We start from the raw sequence: 17,631 nt of genomic DNA, 5'->3' as shown, positions 1-17,631 counted from the left end.
TTGAAATCCTCAAGATACTGCTGAGGCTTGAAGCACATGCACTCTACTCCCTACCCCCAACACATAAAATGCATCACTAGACTCATTCCTAGTATTCATTTGGCCAGTGACCTCAGCGAGAAGAGCGTTAAGTCCCTGTTGAAAATGCAGATTTGCTACAGAAACTCTATAAAAAGTAAACTAAATTTTAAAAAAATCTGTAAAAAGCAAGTGTTTCTTTCATCTGTTCCTGACTTCCTTATTATTTCAGTGTTGGATGTAGAAGAGTAAATAAATCTCATTTTATATCTGTGACACAATTCCCAGCTGTGGTTTCCTCAAGCCCTTCCAAAGCAGCTTTTTGGCAACTTAAAATGATTTGGCACAATCATAGTCACAGAAAATATATTTTATTCCTAAAAGGATTATTCAAAGTTTAACTGGCTGTAAGAGCGCCACATCCGCTGAAACTCTCAGAAACAGAACCCTAAGAGAACTGATTCTCTGCTGCCTGATGTACTCCCCTCACACACATTATGGAACTTCCTCCAGTGTCCTCAGATTGGAAACTGTCAGCTTTTTTCCAAAGAACAAAGATACGGTGACAGGTATCGTGGCATTGTTCATGACTGGGACACTTGTTCATGGGAACGCTGCTGAAACTCCATTGTTAAGTCTCACTTAGGCTCAACAGCCATAATTTAGCTCTGAGTTTGGATCTTCCTGCGCTGAACCCAAACCACTGCTATGGGGTGAAATCCATTAAAATCCCCCAACAGCTTTCCCATTAAGATCGTGACACAAAAGCGTTTCCATTTCAGTATCTCCTGCATAAGAATCATTTATTTTTACAGCGCGCCTCCAGCATTTCCCACACATTTACCAGCTGAAGAGAAAAATCCTCAACCCCATTCTGAATTTATCATCACAACACCTGCTCTCTGTCAAAGCTCACTGAGGACCCCAAACAAACCATCCTCAATGGGCCTCCAATCACTTTGCAATTTTGTGTTGCTTTTCAGCATGCCAGGCATATCCCAAACAGCCTAACCCACAACCAGATGGTCAATACACAGGGGAAGACACCCACAGACTTTAAAAACAAACAAACAAATAAATCAGAATTACCAGTGTTTAGTGTCTGGTTGTGTTGCAGCATTTAAACCAGGACCCTGAAAAAAGCGCCTCAGAGCACACTCACAACGTGGGAACCCACTCCCAACCTTGAGCTTATTTCTGCCAACAGGTTGAGTGGGGGGCAGAGGGGGGAATAAATCTAAAAAGCACTTCCTCTCCCCCCTGTTCCACAAATGCATTATTCATAAAAGCCAGGGATTTTTTTTATTACCTGGGGATTTCTTTTTTATTATGTTCAAAGGACTGTTTCAGTGAGCACTCACTCCCCTGCAGGCAAATATGCAAGGTTTTTTTACATGGCAGTATAAATTACAGTGAATACCTAAATAATACGGGTAAAACCTCAACAAAATCAAATAGCCAAAAACATTAGGGACAAATTGCCCTTGCACAATTTATTCCATTGTTTGGTGGAACTCCACAGAGAATCTGGGGCCCCTCGTATGCTGGATCTAAATTGATTTATTCTTACTATCACAGGGGAAGTCAATAAACTACTTCTTTGCATAAGTTATACCTACATTTTAAAAAAATCCTAAAATACTACGAAAATGGCTATTTTTCCTTAACTCCTGAGCTTCTACAAAGAGGAGAGCAGCATTAAGATGTATGTAGTTATTCTCATAAATCTGATTAGTGAAGACAAGGAATAACCACAGCTTAAAACACAGACAGAGAGAGAAAACAATGCTTTTTTTCACTCTCAATAGAACATATTTCAGATGCTACCTCTGCTTGTTGTAATCGCATTTCCACTCTGAATCACAAATACTCCAGAAATCTATCTTGCTCTGAAGAGCCAAAATATTTATTTTTATTTGACCTCCTACTAGGTGCATTCATGGGAAAACAAATGGATTCTACTTGGGGCATGTCCATTTGTGCCTGTATCCCAGAAACCTGAAACCAGGCCAGCATTCTTCGGATTGAATAAAGCTGAGTTGTCTGGGTTAAATCTGTTGTCAATATGCCTCGCTTATACAGTGAAATAGTTTCTTGTTAAGCAAGACAGAGATTTACTGTAGGCAAGATACAGACTTCAAATGCATCAGCATGGAAGGGAAGGATAGAAATGTATTAATTCTTCAAGAAACACCGGATAAATGCACTGTATACCTTTGCAGGAAGCTCCTTTTTCTATGAATAATCATGGTCTTGAGTCAACAGACTTTGCCTACTTAAGCTATCTCTTGCATCAGAATCCAATTATAGCAAAGCCTACAGAAAACAGGTTTGGCACACTTTAATATTTTGGTATTGATCTAATTTAGCTCTGGTTTCAATTACAACAGGGAGCATTTTATCAAGAGATATACTTTGTTGGACTCTAAATTGCTTTTTTCCTTATTGTCTCTGATCTCACTATCTGGGTACTTTTTCCACGCTTACTGCTACAGTTTTAGAGGTTTCACCCCTTTTATTCTGAACTTTTTTACAGGAAAGAAATCAAATCCAGCTTTTCTAAGTAATAAGAAGAGAACTCAATACATTTAAAAACTGGGCTGGGGTTTCTGTAGCAACCATTCCACAATGATGCAACTGAATTTGACATCAAAGAACAAATGTATCAAGTCATCCTGACAACTAAAACACTTGCTTTAAGAAGAATGCCTACATATATCTGGAACAAAGACGGATTATCCTAAGTAAAATGAGTATTCCATTTAGTAATATATGTATACCGTATCATCCTACTTGAGGCATCTTTTCTCCCATCAATGTGCATAACTGCCACAAAAATTAGCTGGATTTATCCATAGAAACTGAGAGGAGAATAGACCTTTTTATTTGGTTTTCAGATGTATGGAAGAATTATCTCATTTTCCATTTAATGACATACAGAAGATATATGGAAGTAATTTTCTTTCTTCCTGCTGAATTTGGCTTTAAACTCTGCAGCTTTATGTCTTACATTCATTGAAGGGAATGTCATCTCTACAACCCAAAATAGTTACACGTATTTATAAACTACATCTAAGAAATTACCCCTGGTTAACAATATGCACCTTTCAGCTACAAAACCCAAAAGCCTGACAACAGGAAAATTTTGCAGCACTGTGCTCTCCCAAAATACAAATTGCACATTGATAATCTGGAATGTTTGCTGAATTAAAGGAGGATTATGAAATCATATCAGTGATTAGAATCATACATTGCTGAAGGCAGATAGCTGGAGTGTTGAAATTTCTAAAAAGGAAGCTGTCAAATAGTAGGAAGCAATTTGCAATGATCCAAAGCTTTGTGAATAAAATCACAAACCTAGTGCTCTGTTAAGCTCCACGAAGTGATAAAATTTGAATTCAGAGTTTGTAATTCCAAACCCAAGTTCATTTCATGGGCTGCCACAATTTCTAGAAAAACATAAGACTTCACAGAGATAAAGGAACATTACAAACTCACTGGAACTGAAACACAGTTCCTAGTGTTTCTTCAAGCTTGAAAAGGTGCGACACTCAGGGTACACTACTTTTTAAAACTCCCTGTTGGTATTGCTAGATGTGAGATACAACTGTTCAGCCCTAAAGACAAACAAGCAGTGCATCCCTCTCCAGTCCAAACAGCAACAAGAAATGTGCAATTTTTTAGGCTGAGGTAACGTATATCTGTGACTTCCCTCTGATGTGGAAGAAAAAAAGTGCACCTGAAAATTGCAGCTTGTGCTCTTGAGACCATTTGTTGATGACTTTTCCAGGTTGATTTTCAAGCCCCTCCCCTACCAGAATAGTCTTGAAACACAAAACAGTATAAATCAATTCCTAGCATTAAAGAAAAAAAATCAACCAATACCTATTTTGCAGACACTGGGAACAGCCCAAAGGTCTTGCACAAACTATTCATGTTAAAAAGAACAGCTGAATTTGAGCTGTATATAAAAAGGGGAAAAAACCCAGACATTTAGAATATATTTTGAAAGAAACCCGTTTCAAAATAATTCAAGTGCTTTTCAAATGTCATTAAAATAAAAATAAAAATTTATTTAGGCTGCAGTATGCCAAAGGCCTTGTCAACTACACTGGAAAAATGGATGCACTCCCGTATAATCACTGCACCTGCCCTAAAGGCTATAGTTCTTCCAATACAAATTCCTGTAGTAAGATGTCAGGTAATCATTAGTTGAAAAGAAAAAGCTTATTCCAGTAACAATGGTCATTTGTGCACAATCCAACCCTAACAGGCCAGAGAGACACCACTTAACAATTCAATGTTACAGTTTTAGCATTCCTGCCTTCTGAACATGGAAACAAACACCTTTAAATTTTATCCCTAAAGTGAAGAACTCGAGCTGCAATATTGACAGTGTCACATCAGCACGTGCAAGGCTTCACCCAACAAGCAACTATTTCCCCAGAGCAAGACAGCAGGAACAAGCCCTGGTGTGGGGAGGCAGCAAGAGGCCACCAGACATGCTGCAGCCAAGGTTTCTGACCTCGCTTTTACCATTATATACCAGCCCTGGCAGCTGCTTCTTTCCCAGTCACCCAGCTTCTCTGGGCTGCAGTCAGTCAAGGTGGGCACTTCTCCCTAAGTGACATCAGCAGGGGCTGACGAACCCCTCTGGAGCCTGTCCTGGCCCACGTGGAATTACCCTGGCATCACGTCCTTGCACATTTATGCCCAGTTCAGACCACAAGCTCAGATCTAAGAGGAAACTCAGGACAGACCTTGTCTCAGAGCTTCCCTGAGCTGTGAGGGGGCATCCCCAGCACCTGCCTGGCTCCTTTACAATCGCTGTGATTGTACATGTACAAGGAGGTAGAGGCTTGCCAAGTTTTCCCTGTGTTCACGTTTAATTGCTGCCGTGCCCCAGGTGATGCAAACGGCTGCAATTCGAGCATTTCTGTCCTTATTGGTTTATGTTCCATATGATTTCCTCGGCATCGCTGGCATCTTGGGCAACCTAAGGCCTGCTTCTTGAGCAGTTTTTATATCCATTGCACCGACAGGGTGGGGGGATTTTTTTATTTCAAAGCAATTCACTCAACAGCGCCTCTCCCCCAGCCCCAGCCCCTGGCAGCAGGTCCCCAGGCCGGGCTGCGCTGGCCGGAGCCGCACGCTGCCGGAACGGGAAAGCCCTCATCGCTCCCAATTGTTTTCCTGAATGCCTCTACGAACAAGGGCGAAAGGAAATATCCCCGGCTGGCCGGCGGCCAGCGGCCCGCTCGCTGCCGAGGCCAAGGCAAACACCCTCCCGCCCCGCCGCGGCCCCGCCGGCCCCGCCTCAGCCGCGGGGTCCCGGCCCGGCGGACGCGGCCCCTCTGCTCCCAGCGCGGCCGGTCCTTCACGGGCACCCCGGGCCCCTTCGTGCCAGCCCGGGCAGGGGCAGCCGGGGGAAGCTCCTTGCCCTCTCAGAGCGTCGTTCCGCTCGGAACAAAACCTGCCCGCGGCCCGGGGGTAGAAAAATAAAAGCAGTTTCCCTTCCCACGAGTGTGGGGAGGAGCACCCCGGGGCACAGGAGGCAATGCCAGGGGAGCCACCATGAGTCCCGCTGCCCGACTCCATCAGGATCAGGTCCTGGGAAAGCCCGGCAGCATCTGGGCTCCCACGGCAGCCTCTGGCTCTTACAGTGCGAGGGGAGAGGAGCACAAGGGACAGCCAGAGGTCCCACTGTCACTGTAAGGCTGCAGGGTGCCCCGTCCAGCCTCCCGAACTGCCGTGTCCTGGTCACCGGCCAGCTGCCCACGAGGCAGAGCCGGGCTAGGATTTCACCTTTTGAGATGGGCACGGTGGAAGCACATGTGAAACCAGTTAACTGTGCAGTTATTTGGTCACAGGAATTTACATGCTCAGCTGCTGAAGCAGGAGGCTGTATGGTTAACTGGAGATGTTTAATAGATTTGTAGCAATGGGTGGTGGGGCTTTTAAACACAGCAATCTGTTCAGCTCCTGACCAAGAAACAGTCAGTTTCGTATGGGTATTTCGTATCTAAACCCATTACCTTCAGAGCAAGGGCAGAAGGGTGAAATCTGACACAGGGCAGAGGCAGGACCAGCCATGCTTTACTCTCAAATCCAGTCATCGGTGGGATCAGAGCAGCACACAGAACCACAGCTGGAGATCAGGAGATCACTTCCTCCCATTACCATTTTCCAAGGTCTACAGGCAAAGCTGGGGAATCATCATTTTACAAGCATAAAGAGATTTGAATTTCTTGCAAGAAATTTTTCAAGCTCTACCAGCAACATGTTTTGAGTTTGCAAGAAGCTCCGTTACAGAGAGAACTCTCTAAAAAGTAAAAATTAGGGGGATCAAGATAAGAAAACAAATACTGCTGACCTAGCATTCCATTGCCGGGGTGAAACACAAGGCAAATCGGGCATTTCCTACAGCTCTTTGCAAACATTGCTTCTTTGAAGGTGAGATGGATGGAGCAGTGGACGAGGGCTCACGACACCTGGACTTCATTTCCATCTGTGTCACTTATCTGCTGAGTAACCTTGGGATATTGCTGTAAAATGACACTCAAAAAATCTATGAATGAGAAGTACTGCACAGGAACTAGGCTCTTTTGCCATCTTCCCACAGCACTGACATGGAATCCTATGTCACAGCTGGCATTTCTGTCACAGCTTGCTTACAGCCCTAATCCTACACAGTTCTCTGTGGAAAGGCTTCTGAGAGAGTAGTTCTGTTTGCAAGAAATGAGTCCAGGAGAGATGTGTGAAGCCAAAACGATACTTCTACCTGGATTTTTAACAGAGTTTGGATCCATGTTACAAATTAAAATTCACAAGACCAAGACAGCATTTCAGCATTTCAATTTCAGGCACATACTCTGTGTCATTGACATTATTGTCAATGGGACTTCTAAAGTCCCATTCAAAACTGCAGCAATAGAAAAACCCCAATAATCTCTTCAGCCAGAAAAAAGTACTGGTCAGATTCAATTTCAGTGGACCACTGGGATTTTATGCCATTGAAAACAGTATCCATATGGCTGCAAGACCAGTTTTCCATACTCTCAGGTAAAAGCTTCGCAGCAACCAAAATATGGGAGAATCTGTTTCAACCCTGGCACGTGTCACGTGCTAGAGGACACCTGTTTCCAAGTAAATTCTTAGCTGAAGCCAGTGAATCGATCTGCATTATACTGTAGGACTGAGGCCTACATTTTAAAATCTTTAAGGGATACTTAACTGAGCTTTATCATCAGGAGACGATCAGTTTAACATCTGAATTTCCCAGGAGCCATGTACATGATTTATCTGTCTAAAGGCTTGGAATCTCATCCAGTTTAGGAAACAGAACCTTGGACAGGCCACAGGACATATATATTACCTTAAGGTTTGTTAAATACCCATCACCAAGCTCTCTAAATATTGACATTCAAAAAGATTAGTCAGAAAAACCTACAAATCACACTTATCTGATCCAGCAATATCAAATCCTTCATGTTGTCTACCAGAGTGAAATAATCAAACTCTTTTGCCATAAAGCCTTTTTTTCTCTTCTGAAACAAATTCAAGTTTTTGTAAGTTCAGAAAGTGCAGTTCTGGCCAAGGTAGATAAGTGATCAAAACAGCAAAGAGGGGCTATATATACAAATATATTGCTTTGTAGATAATTTTTATCTATTTGCATGAAGTTATTTATTAGCTGAACATCACTGGCATGTACAGACTGGATCTAACTAAATTATTTGATGATTTTTTTCCATGTCTGCAAGTTGTCCACACATTGCAGAATTCTCAGATTTATAATGGAAGACCATATAGGTGAACATCTCAAACCAGCAAAAAGTCAAAATGATTGTGGGATATGTGTCTTCAGCTGCAACTTCTTCACTGTAAAAGAGAATAGGCGCACTCACATTGTGTTAGTAAGTTAAACAAGCCTTTAATTCAAAAGCAAACTTTAGGACTAATATGGTTCACAGAACACAAATTCTGAAATATTCACCAGTAAAATTCCAAAGCACAGTTACTCTTTATATAAATGTCTGTCCTGGTGGAACTTGAAGAAGCAAACACAAAGAAGGTAACACACTGTAGGAATAGAAATGTGTTCACTTCCTTGTTTAGGCACTGTTCAGGGCATTGCCAAAGAATATACTCATGTGAGGCTGAGTATCTGCAATCCCTGAGATCTACAGCTCCAAAGCTGGAAACAGCACCAAACACAAGGAATCCCTTCCACAGCACATTGCCTGGGTGGGCTGCCCCTGGGTGGAGTTCTCAAGGTCTCCTGATGCAGGGCAAGCCACTATTGGTCAGCCTGAGATCCAAGACATTGAAGCATTGAGATCACGTTCCCAAGACAACCATCTGCCAGATGCAAGATTATATTCTCTAGCAAAGCTGTAGTAATTCAGCAAAAATGCATGTAATGCCAAACATTTCAGCCTCAACAGATCTGTGTTTGTAGACCTTGGCATCACTGGAACATTTCCAGACAATTCCCCTCCCACCAACTTCATTCATCCCAAATCTCTGAATGGTGCTACACTTCGGACACACAGGTACACATGAGATAAAGAGAACACATTGGAATGAGGTTACTGTCCAAAGCTTCAAGGGCCTAAATAATGGATGCAAATCATTAGATCAGACCTGGATCCACCTGTGATGTTCAACAGGTCCTGGCTTCCTGGCTGACAAGTGCTACTGGGAAGTGCTGATAGGCACAGGCAGATGGAAGGGAAGAAGAGGTAACTAACAGACTCCTTACTAAATTCATCCTGGTGAGGTCATGGACAAATCACCAAGGCCATCCCTGTTTGTGGCATATCCAAACACATCTAAAATGAGATGATATTAAAAAGTCTAAGATAGAAACAGTTTATGTTTTATTTGGGGAGTAGTTACTTATAATCTTTACTCAGGTGGGAGATTCTGCATATCATAGTAGAATGTGACGCAGTGAAAGGAGATGTTCCTGCTTTATTCTGAAATGACAATCTGGACCCCATTTCAGAAAAGAGGAAACTATGATTAAGTAAACAATTTTTTAAAAATCATGAGGTAGCTCTGCCTCTTGTCTACTAGAAGATAAAAAGGCTGCATATTACATTGTGAATAGTATTATATCTAGTAAAAAGCTATGTTGTTAGCCCACAAATACAGAGAATGGCATGGAGAAAAAATTTGTTTGGCTTGCCAGAACTAGTTGCAAGGAATAGAAAGAAGGAGAAAAAGCTGTAAAACATTGGGTTTGCTTCTGTCATTGCAGGAAGGGAAGCATTGCCCAAGGCAGGGATATTTCCTGGTATGGCACAGGGACTTTGATAGTCAGCTGGTAATACATTTACCAACTATCTAGTTTTCCCAGAAGTGTCTTGACCTGAGCTGACTCCTCCGTGTCCCAAGAGGATGACTAAATCTGATTAATTTATTATGCTGTGGCCTGCAAGCCATTTCCTTGCTTTACATTGGTGTCAGTACAATCTTTTATACAGGGCAAACTAGGTTCTATATAGGCAGAGTTATTTGGACTAGATTCAAAACCAAGAAGAATTCACCACCAAGCATCCACAAAATTTAAATAAGTACAAAATGACAGTCTGGGAAACATTTGAGAAAAAAATCTGAAACTTTAAAGGGTAGGCAGAGTTACAAGACAAGATAATCAGCTAATTAAGCCTGAAGTTAGTTGATAATTGTAGGCACCTTCCAATGAAATCACACAATCCTGAGGACTGCATGTAACCTACAAAAAAAGCCACATGATTATTTTTTACAAGGAAGCAGTGGAGTACTGTGTTATGGGAAACAATCTCAATCCTATTAAATTAATAGCTCTTGGTGGTGAGCATACTACAAACCACGCTGTGGAATCCAACAAAAAAAGCCTCTTGGAAGAGCCAGCTCATGGTTTAGAGAGTGTGGGCCCATAAGCCTTTGTTTGCACCAAAAAACATACTTGGGATGATGCTCTACAAAAAACATCACTGTCCATATGTTGGCTTCGTGTGATACTGCTATAACCTGCAGGCAGCCGTCAAAGAAACTTTCATTTATGAGACCTAAAGTAGACTAAGCAGAGGACTCAGCAAATCATGGGGAAGAAAAAAAAGTATAGCATAGCTGACAGAGTATTTTCCAAAAGCAATCTAAAATCCACATGCTCAGATATACAGCAGTACCTCACTAACTACAGTAGTTTGGTTATTCCCACTAGTATTACACTTGAGATTCCACACTGTTTGTATCTTACTGATTTACACATAAATTGTGCTCAATCTATTTTACTTTGCTTGCTTTGAAAGCTCAGCTTGGGATCTGAGAATCACTCTGACAAACATCTTTCTCCATCTCAACCCATAATAATAGTTTGTGGGACAAATAAAGATGCTGATTACATCTCTGCACCGAACTGCCACACTGAAAGGTTTTCTGCCCCAGAATTTTGTATAGAAATTGAAAGGAGAGGATGATTTTGCTTGCCTAGAACTCCTCTACTGCCCAGTCTCAACAGGTGCACAAATTGTTTCTGAGCTGGCTCTGAGCCCAGAGCAGGACTAACACAGTGTACTCCACTCCCTCCCTGGCCCACCAGGATGAGAAGGGTTGTGGGAAGATGGACAGTGAGAATGGGGCAGAGAAGAACTTTGAGTTTGTGGTGCAGGTGGAGGAATACTGTGAGGTAGGTCTCTAGAGCAGAAAAATTTGGAGGTTGACACGGGCAGTTTTTTCTGAGGTATTTCTAGCCAACCACCTGGTTGGGTGATGGGTGCACGTGCACAAAACTGTCCAGCCAAGTCCTTTCACACATCACTGTGAGGCCCCTTCACACACCATGTCTGATTCTCTCTTCCCAGCTCACCACAACCCATCAGAAATGTGGCAGTTGAGTGCCTCAAGTATGTTGTGCTCTCAGTAACACCCAAACCATCTGAGGCCAGCACTTCCATCACTGGATGAGACCACGTTACAGTGCCGTGGAAGTTGCACAAAAGGGCACTGAATACCACACTCTTTCTCCAAGCCAGGCTCCGAACACTTCCAATAGAATCAATAAGGAGCAGAAATGTCACTGTCATGAGAATCAGCAAGTTTACAATACAAAGATGAGATACACTGGATTATTGAAAAAGGAAAGTGTGTGCCCAGTGGAAGCAAGGTCAAGTGACATGGGAAGACTTCAGAGATGCTGCTTGCCACTGAAGGGAGAAAATTTATGTGACCAAAGCTCAGCTGGAGTTGAAGTTGGCCAGAAACGTGGGGAACAATAAAAAGAGCTTTTCCAAATACACTAATGGCAATAGGCAGTATAGAAATATCATCCTGTTCCAGGATGAGGATGGTCATCTCACAAACAGGGACAGAGACAAGGTAGAGATGTTTAATGCTTTCTTCAGATGATGGACCAAGGGGGTCTCAGTGTCCTGAGCTGGAGGCCAGGTGTTGGACTCAGTGATTCTCATGGATCCCTTCCAACTCCGCATATTCTGTTCTATTCTGTTCTATTCTATTCTATTCTATTCTATTCTATTTGAATAGAATAGAATAGAATAGAATACAAGAAATTTCTTACCTTTTCTTTATCCCTGTTCATTTTTTGTGTGCCTCTGCACTTTCTGGTTCTGACTGATGGCTACCTACATACTTCTAAAAAGACTTCCTTCCTCATACTACCTCTTATTTCTGGCCAAAATAGAAGAAAGAATTTTCAAGCCAAACAAATTCAGAATGAGAGGGGTTTTTTTCTTATACTGATCAACACCTTATGTTGTTCACACAGTCAAACTTTTTACATGTTTATTGACTTTTGCATAGTCAAAAAAACTCACAAAAACATTGAGATTTTTCTTAGCAGATTATCTTGTTTATAAATTAATGTTTAAAGAGAAAAACAAATCTCTTGAAGAATGTGCCCAAAATTTGTAATCTTAGACTCATTTCTGGGAGAACTGGATTGCTTACAGTGGCCTTCACATAAAAAAATACTGATGCCAAATGTCTGCCAGCTGTACAAGAGAAACACTCCTTTTATTGCACTGAACTTTGTAGTATTAGTGATGTTTCTAATAGACATCTTCAGACACTGATAAAAAATATTTTGTATTTTCTCAACTCACTCACATGAAATGGTTGTTTCAAGTGGATCTGTCATTGTGGTTTCCTGGACTTCTTCAGTCTTGTTGGAAAGCTTGTAAATTCCCATGGCTGATAGTAAGCTAAGGAAGGAAATAAAAAATAGTAAATACCACTTCAGTGGTGTAAGTCCTTTTCTGCTCTTTTTTGGCTTAGAGTGCATTTTAGGAGATTATTATCAGCTTTTACACAGACTTCAAAAGAGTTCCATCTGGAAATCCATCCATAGGACCATTTTGCACCCTCAACTGAACTCCTTTCCACCAAATCAGGCTTCACTAAAGATATATACTGGCAGATCAGCATTTGGCTGAATTAAGCGGGTCTGGGCTGTGAGTTTATTTTACAGGAGTACTTGACAATATCAATACAATAAATGGCTGAATTAACTGGAAGGAAAATCACTCTTTAATATCATATTACTTTCTACAGCTACACAGCAGAATATGTGAAAAAAAGAATAAGACAAATTAGATGATCTATATCAATGTGCAGTGACTAGGTATTTAATACCTGCTATACTTTAATTATTTTTTTAAAAATTGGAGATGTTTTAAAAACTGAAAACAAAATGCATACAGAATATTTTTACAACACAGAGGAACAACAGCAGATCAGCTTTCTGAGGCTATACCTCTTTTTGCACTCAGATCATGTACTAAAATTGCTTGTGCTGCTTACTAGTATTGCTGCAGATGAGACCAGGATGCAGCCCAGCACAGTTGCACAGAGCATGAAATACACAACAAGGACTATTAGTTACTAAGTCCAGCTCACTTTTCATACAGCACCTCACTGTCTCAAAGGCTGTAAACAATCCCATGACTCCTGGAGAACATGAATAATAGTGAAAGGATCATGCCTTCTGAACAGAAGATTCCAGATTTTGCTGCAGTTGTTCCAAGAGAAGACGTAGGAAGAAATTCCGACTAGCATAATGCTGCTAGAGGAATATTGACACTGAGCTGACCCAGTGACAGCACTCAGAGCTGATGAAGAGATTTAAATGGTGCATTCTGGTGAGGGGTTCAAAAGTCAGAAGTCATAACCCAAAATAATTGTGTATACCGGAAATTCAAACTATTTCACTCAGGGTCAGAATAATGAACTCATGGAATTAGTTGCCAAGTAAGAACATGGAAACAAGCACTGCAGTCTAAGTGGCTTGGAGACATCTTGGCACTTTTATGGAGAGAGAAGGGATTAAAGGATCTAGTGACAAAACAGAAAAGTGGGGGTTAAGAAAAACTTAAGGGAGGACAAACCCATGAGGTCAAGTGGCATTTTCCCCTCCAAACGTCATTTCCTCTCTTTTATGTCACTCTTCCCAAAGACATCATGTCACATTGAATAAACAATCACTAAAGCTTAGATGAGGAATGGACTTCTACCGGATTGAAACAGGGATGAAGCAGCACTATCTTTTCCTCTGCTCCATAATAAAAGTAACTGCTAACCAACAGGAACAGACTTCTTTATCTATAAACAACGCCATGCATTTGACCCACTCAATCTAATGTAGCACACGAGGTTTTCTCATATCACCCTCTTCCTGTTACCATATCTTCTTCAGTCCCATCAGAATACTGCAACTGACCAGATAACAAAATTAAACTGAAACAGCTTAATGTCAGAACACAACCCAACTGTCTAATGTACTTCATTGGTGACACACTTCTTTATCTACACTACCCAAGATATTTGCAGTACTAGCATAGGCACATCATATGCAATTGCAAGAAGTACATGAAGCTACTGATCATTGTTTTAAGTGATGAAGCACTAATAAAGGCATTATTTTAGACATTTTTACCTTGCTCTCATTATAGAAGAAAACCTATTCCCATTAAGAGGTGGCATCAAATATAAAAATATTTCAGTTGGAAACTACATGCCTATAGAAAAAAGATGTGTAAAAGAAGGTGCATTTTTAATTTAAGGTCAAGTATTAAAGCAAGATTGTAGTAAAAGTTCTTACTATTTGACTCTTCCAGAAATTGTTTCTACAAGTTAGCTAATTCTTTTACATTTTAGCTGCTTTCCTTTGCCTCTTGCATGACTTGACACATACTGCAGCAGCTGAGGCACATAACAGCTTCTCTAACCAGCTTTGTACTGATCTGTCCCCAGGACATGTGGGATACTCAAATATTCTGTGACACTAGCTCACTGCATTGTACTCTGTCCTAGTTTGTTGAGTTAGGCTCTAATTTCTTGGTCTCCAATGTACCTGTAAAAATCAGATCTAAGAAGGAGAGTAGGTAGATTGTGTCAGGGGTTACACTTACCATAGAATTACGAATACACTGATAAAACTATCTTGGAAACTGACTTTTCTCAACAGCGTAAATCAAATTACATTTTCCAGAGACAGGTCCACCTGGATATATATCATTGTAAAATCACCCAGCCACTTCTTTACCAAAGGCGTGGGGGGATCCCTTTGCTGACATTCTGTGAAACACACAGTTGTGTCTCAGCAGACTCAGTAATGTTTAACTGAATTGTCTCCAAGTCTTGCTTGCTGAGGGGCTTCCTCACAGGCAGAGGCACTGGATAGGTTTTGTACCTTTCTAATCCTGAGGAGAGTCCCTGAGGATGCCTGATATGTGGCAGCAGCAACCTGTCAGACCAGACAGACAGAGATTCTTCAAGCAATACAGGAGCTTAAGTGGGAGCTAATTCAGATCAGGAATGAGTCAAAGCAAGAGAGCATGGGCCAGGCCTGTATTAAGGGGGATGCAAGGGGATTTGTCCAGAGGTAAGAGAGAAAAATTTCAGAAGTCTTCTCAATTGCAGGGGGTCTAAATGGAGCAAATCTTTGAACTTTTGGAACATCACAATCATTTTACCAGAGGTCCAGTCTTTTTTTACATACAGCATAAAAAAGATTGTGTCTTATGCATCTTGCACAGAAACCAGCTCAAATCCTGGGATGTGGCATTAAAGAACATTCCTCTGATTCTACCCACACAGACAGCTCAATTTTCCCAAACCCTTCAGCTTTCAGTTACCACTAAAGACAGATGTCAAAATCTTTGCAGACTGTATTACTAGAAAAGAAAAACGTTTATTTGTTTTTCCTCTCTTCTTAAAAACATTGTAGAATCACACTTTGTTAAAACATCTCTGAGCTGCCCTAGAATTTCAGCTAACCTATATTTGTTTCTATCCCATGTCAGTCTCAACCCCTACCTATCTCTGCTGAACCCCGCAGTATTATACAAAATGCCTCCAAAACTTATCTAGGTTTCATGTAATAGAGAAATTTTATATTTTGGCACTGATAAAAAGATAATTCAGATAATAATTATAACTATTTACCCCAGGTAAAGCTTACCCCTTACAGCATAAAACTATTTTCTCAATTTTAATTTTGTTTTGTTAAACCTAACAAGTGGCTTGTAATTTAATTTACAATTACTTTCAATATTCTGACATCTTAGGCCATTGAAGCTTCCTTTTAATTAAAAAGAACTATTAATTATAGCTTAATATTCAATTAGAAGCTATGTATTAGTAATATTTTGAATTCTGAGAGACAACAGTTATACAGACAGAAAACACATTTGTAAATGGATACTTCAGAAAAGTAGATGTAAGATGGAGTTCACCTGTCTAGAACTCTACAGTCCTGATTCTTAAAAAAATTGTACACAGACATCCAGACAGAGACTCAGCAAGTTTAAAAAGGCCAAGTAAGGTTTAATCTCCTTATCCCTCTCCTTCCAGTAGTGTGATTAGGTGTAGCACATGGGTCACAGAGCCTACATATCCCTGGGTTATGTACCTGGCACAGTAGGACCAGCACAAGTGCAGCAGGGAGGACATGCAGAGTATCACTCCATGCTCACCTCCCACACGGAGCCTGCTCGGCGTCTGGGCTGCAAGGATTTCCTGGGCCTGGGGAGCCACATGGGCAGTGCCTGCACAGGGCTCACTGCACTGCAAGCAAACAGAAATAGGGGATTTTTAAGGATATTTTCTGTTTTCACATGATGTGTTTGGTGTCTTACTGATACAGAGGCTCACTCCTGCCTGCTCCATTTTGCCATTTTGGTCCATGACTTTGTCTGCTCTGTAAAGGTGTGTCTTTAATGGAACAACTCTCATGAGCTTTTGTCTATGTACAAGATCAGTACTTAAGCTAAACAAGTCATCATCCTCTCTGAATCCTCCCATACCATTGCTACATTAAAGTGATTTGTAACAAAGGATTTATAGCTCATTATTCAATAATCATGTCATTCTATCTGGCTCCTTTAATTACATGTCAATGACTTTTTTTAATCCTTTTCCAACAAAAAAATAAGGTGCTGCCACTAGCAGTCTGCCTGAAAGGTTCAAGTGTCAGGGCAGTAATTTTGAAACGAATGGATTTGACTCAACCGATGCGAGAGTAAAAATAGCTATTAGAGATTCCCTGACAAGTTGCTGTGACAGGGAAAAGGGTAGAATTGCTTTCACCCTCCTGCCTCTATGACTTTGCCTCTGTCCTGAATGGCACAGCACAAAATGCAACACCAGAAAAATAAATAACCTGGCCTGAAATCTCTGTGGCTTTTTCTAGGGCTGGGACTAGTGGTTCCTCCTTTACTTTCCCAGGCAAGGGATTGACAAGGGAATGACACAGCCTCACCTTGGCCAAGCCCTGAACACAGTGGGCAAAGGGACTGAGTGTGGTGGGCCACAGCCAGCAGGACATGATACTCCTGCGTCAGGAAGGAAGCTTCTTATCCCTCCTGAAGGCTCAGGGACACACGAGGAAAGCAAGCAAACTCACAAAAAAATAAAAGAACACACATCCCCACCCCCAAAAAAAGAACAAAAGAAAGAAAGTTTAAATGCTGGAAATATGCAGAGAGCAAAGAGAAGGCTTTAAATTGCTGGATGCTACTTAACCCAGACAATTCAATAGCATACAACTTCAAGCCATTTAACTTCTCCTATACATAAAATAAGTGTCCCACAGCATTCTACTTACAGCATTTAAGGAAAGTACAGCAGAGGAAATATCCCTTGGGGACCAATTCACCTCTTAAACATTTTCACGTTTGTCAGTGTCACTTTTATCAGAAAATTTACGAGGACAACATGTAACCTGAGCTGCCTCCAAAGAGACCACAATTTGCAATGTATCAGGTGGCTGCTTCTGATGAGCAGGAGAGAAGGGGTGAGGGAGCTTTTTCCCCAACTCCTCTGATACAATGGACAAACAGCCCCTAAACATTTCCTAGAAGAAACTTCCATTCAGGTGGAGTAAAGGGCCCAGAATGAATAGGAACACAGAGTTGTCAAGATTATTTTGCCTCTTTGAGCCCCACCTTTCCTACTGTAAGATGAGCCACGCTGACATTCATTGTAAGGCACTTAAAAAGCTACAAATTAGAAATTATAAATAAGAATTAGCCATCATTATTCAATAAGGATTCAAGAAAAAGGTGAAACTGGGGTTATAGAGGTAAATGAGATGACTTTAGGAGA

General features: G+C 41.2%; 1 long non-coding RNA gene across 2 annotated transcripts in view; it reads right to left on the bottom strand.

The window, feature by feature from the left end:
• LOC113950598 overlaps window positions 1-17,631 on the bottom strand; it is a 105,476-nt gene that overhangs the window by 68,086 nt on the left and 19,759 nt on the right. Inside the window, exons 5-6 of one of the 2 annotated variants that reach the window (XR_003528790.1) lie at window positions 12,136-12,230; window positions 5,863-6,211 (exon numbers count right to left, since the gene is read on the bottom strand). The exons of the other annotated variant lie outside the window; for it this stretch is intronic. This is a non-coding gene — a long non-coding RNA (uncharacterized LOC113950598). Of the gene's footprint in view, window positions 1-5,862; window positions 6,212-12,135; window positions 12,231-17,631 lie in introns of those variants that run through there. 2 annotated transcript variants of the gene reach the window in all.

This window comes from Corapipo altera, unplaced genomic scaffold (genome assembly GCF_003945725.1).
Source record: "Corapipo altera isolate COAL_440 unplaced genomic scaffold, ASM394572v1 54, whole genome shotgun sequence".
Classification (NCBI taxonomy): domain Eukaryota; kingdom Metazoa; phylum Chordata; class Aves; order Passeriformes; family Pipridae; genus Corapipo; species Corapipo altera.
This window is presented reverse-complemented; position numbering and strand designations above follow the sequence as displayed.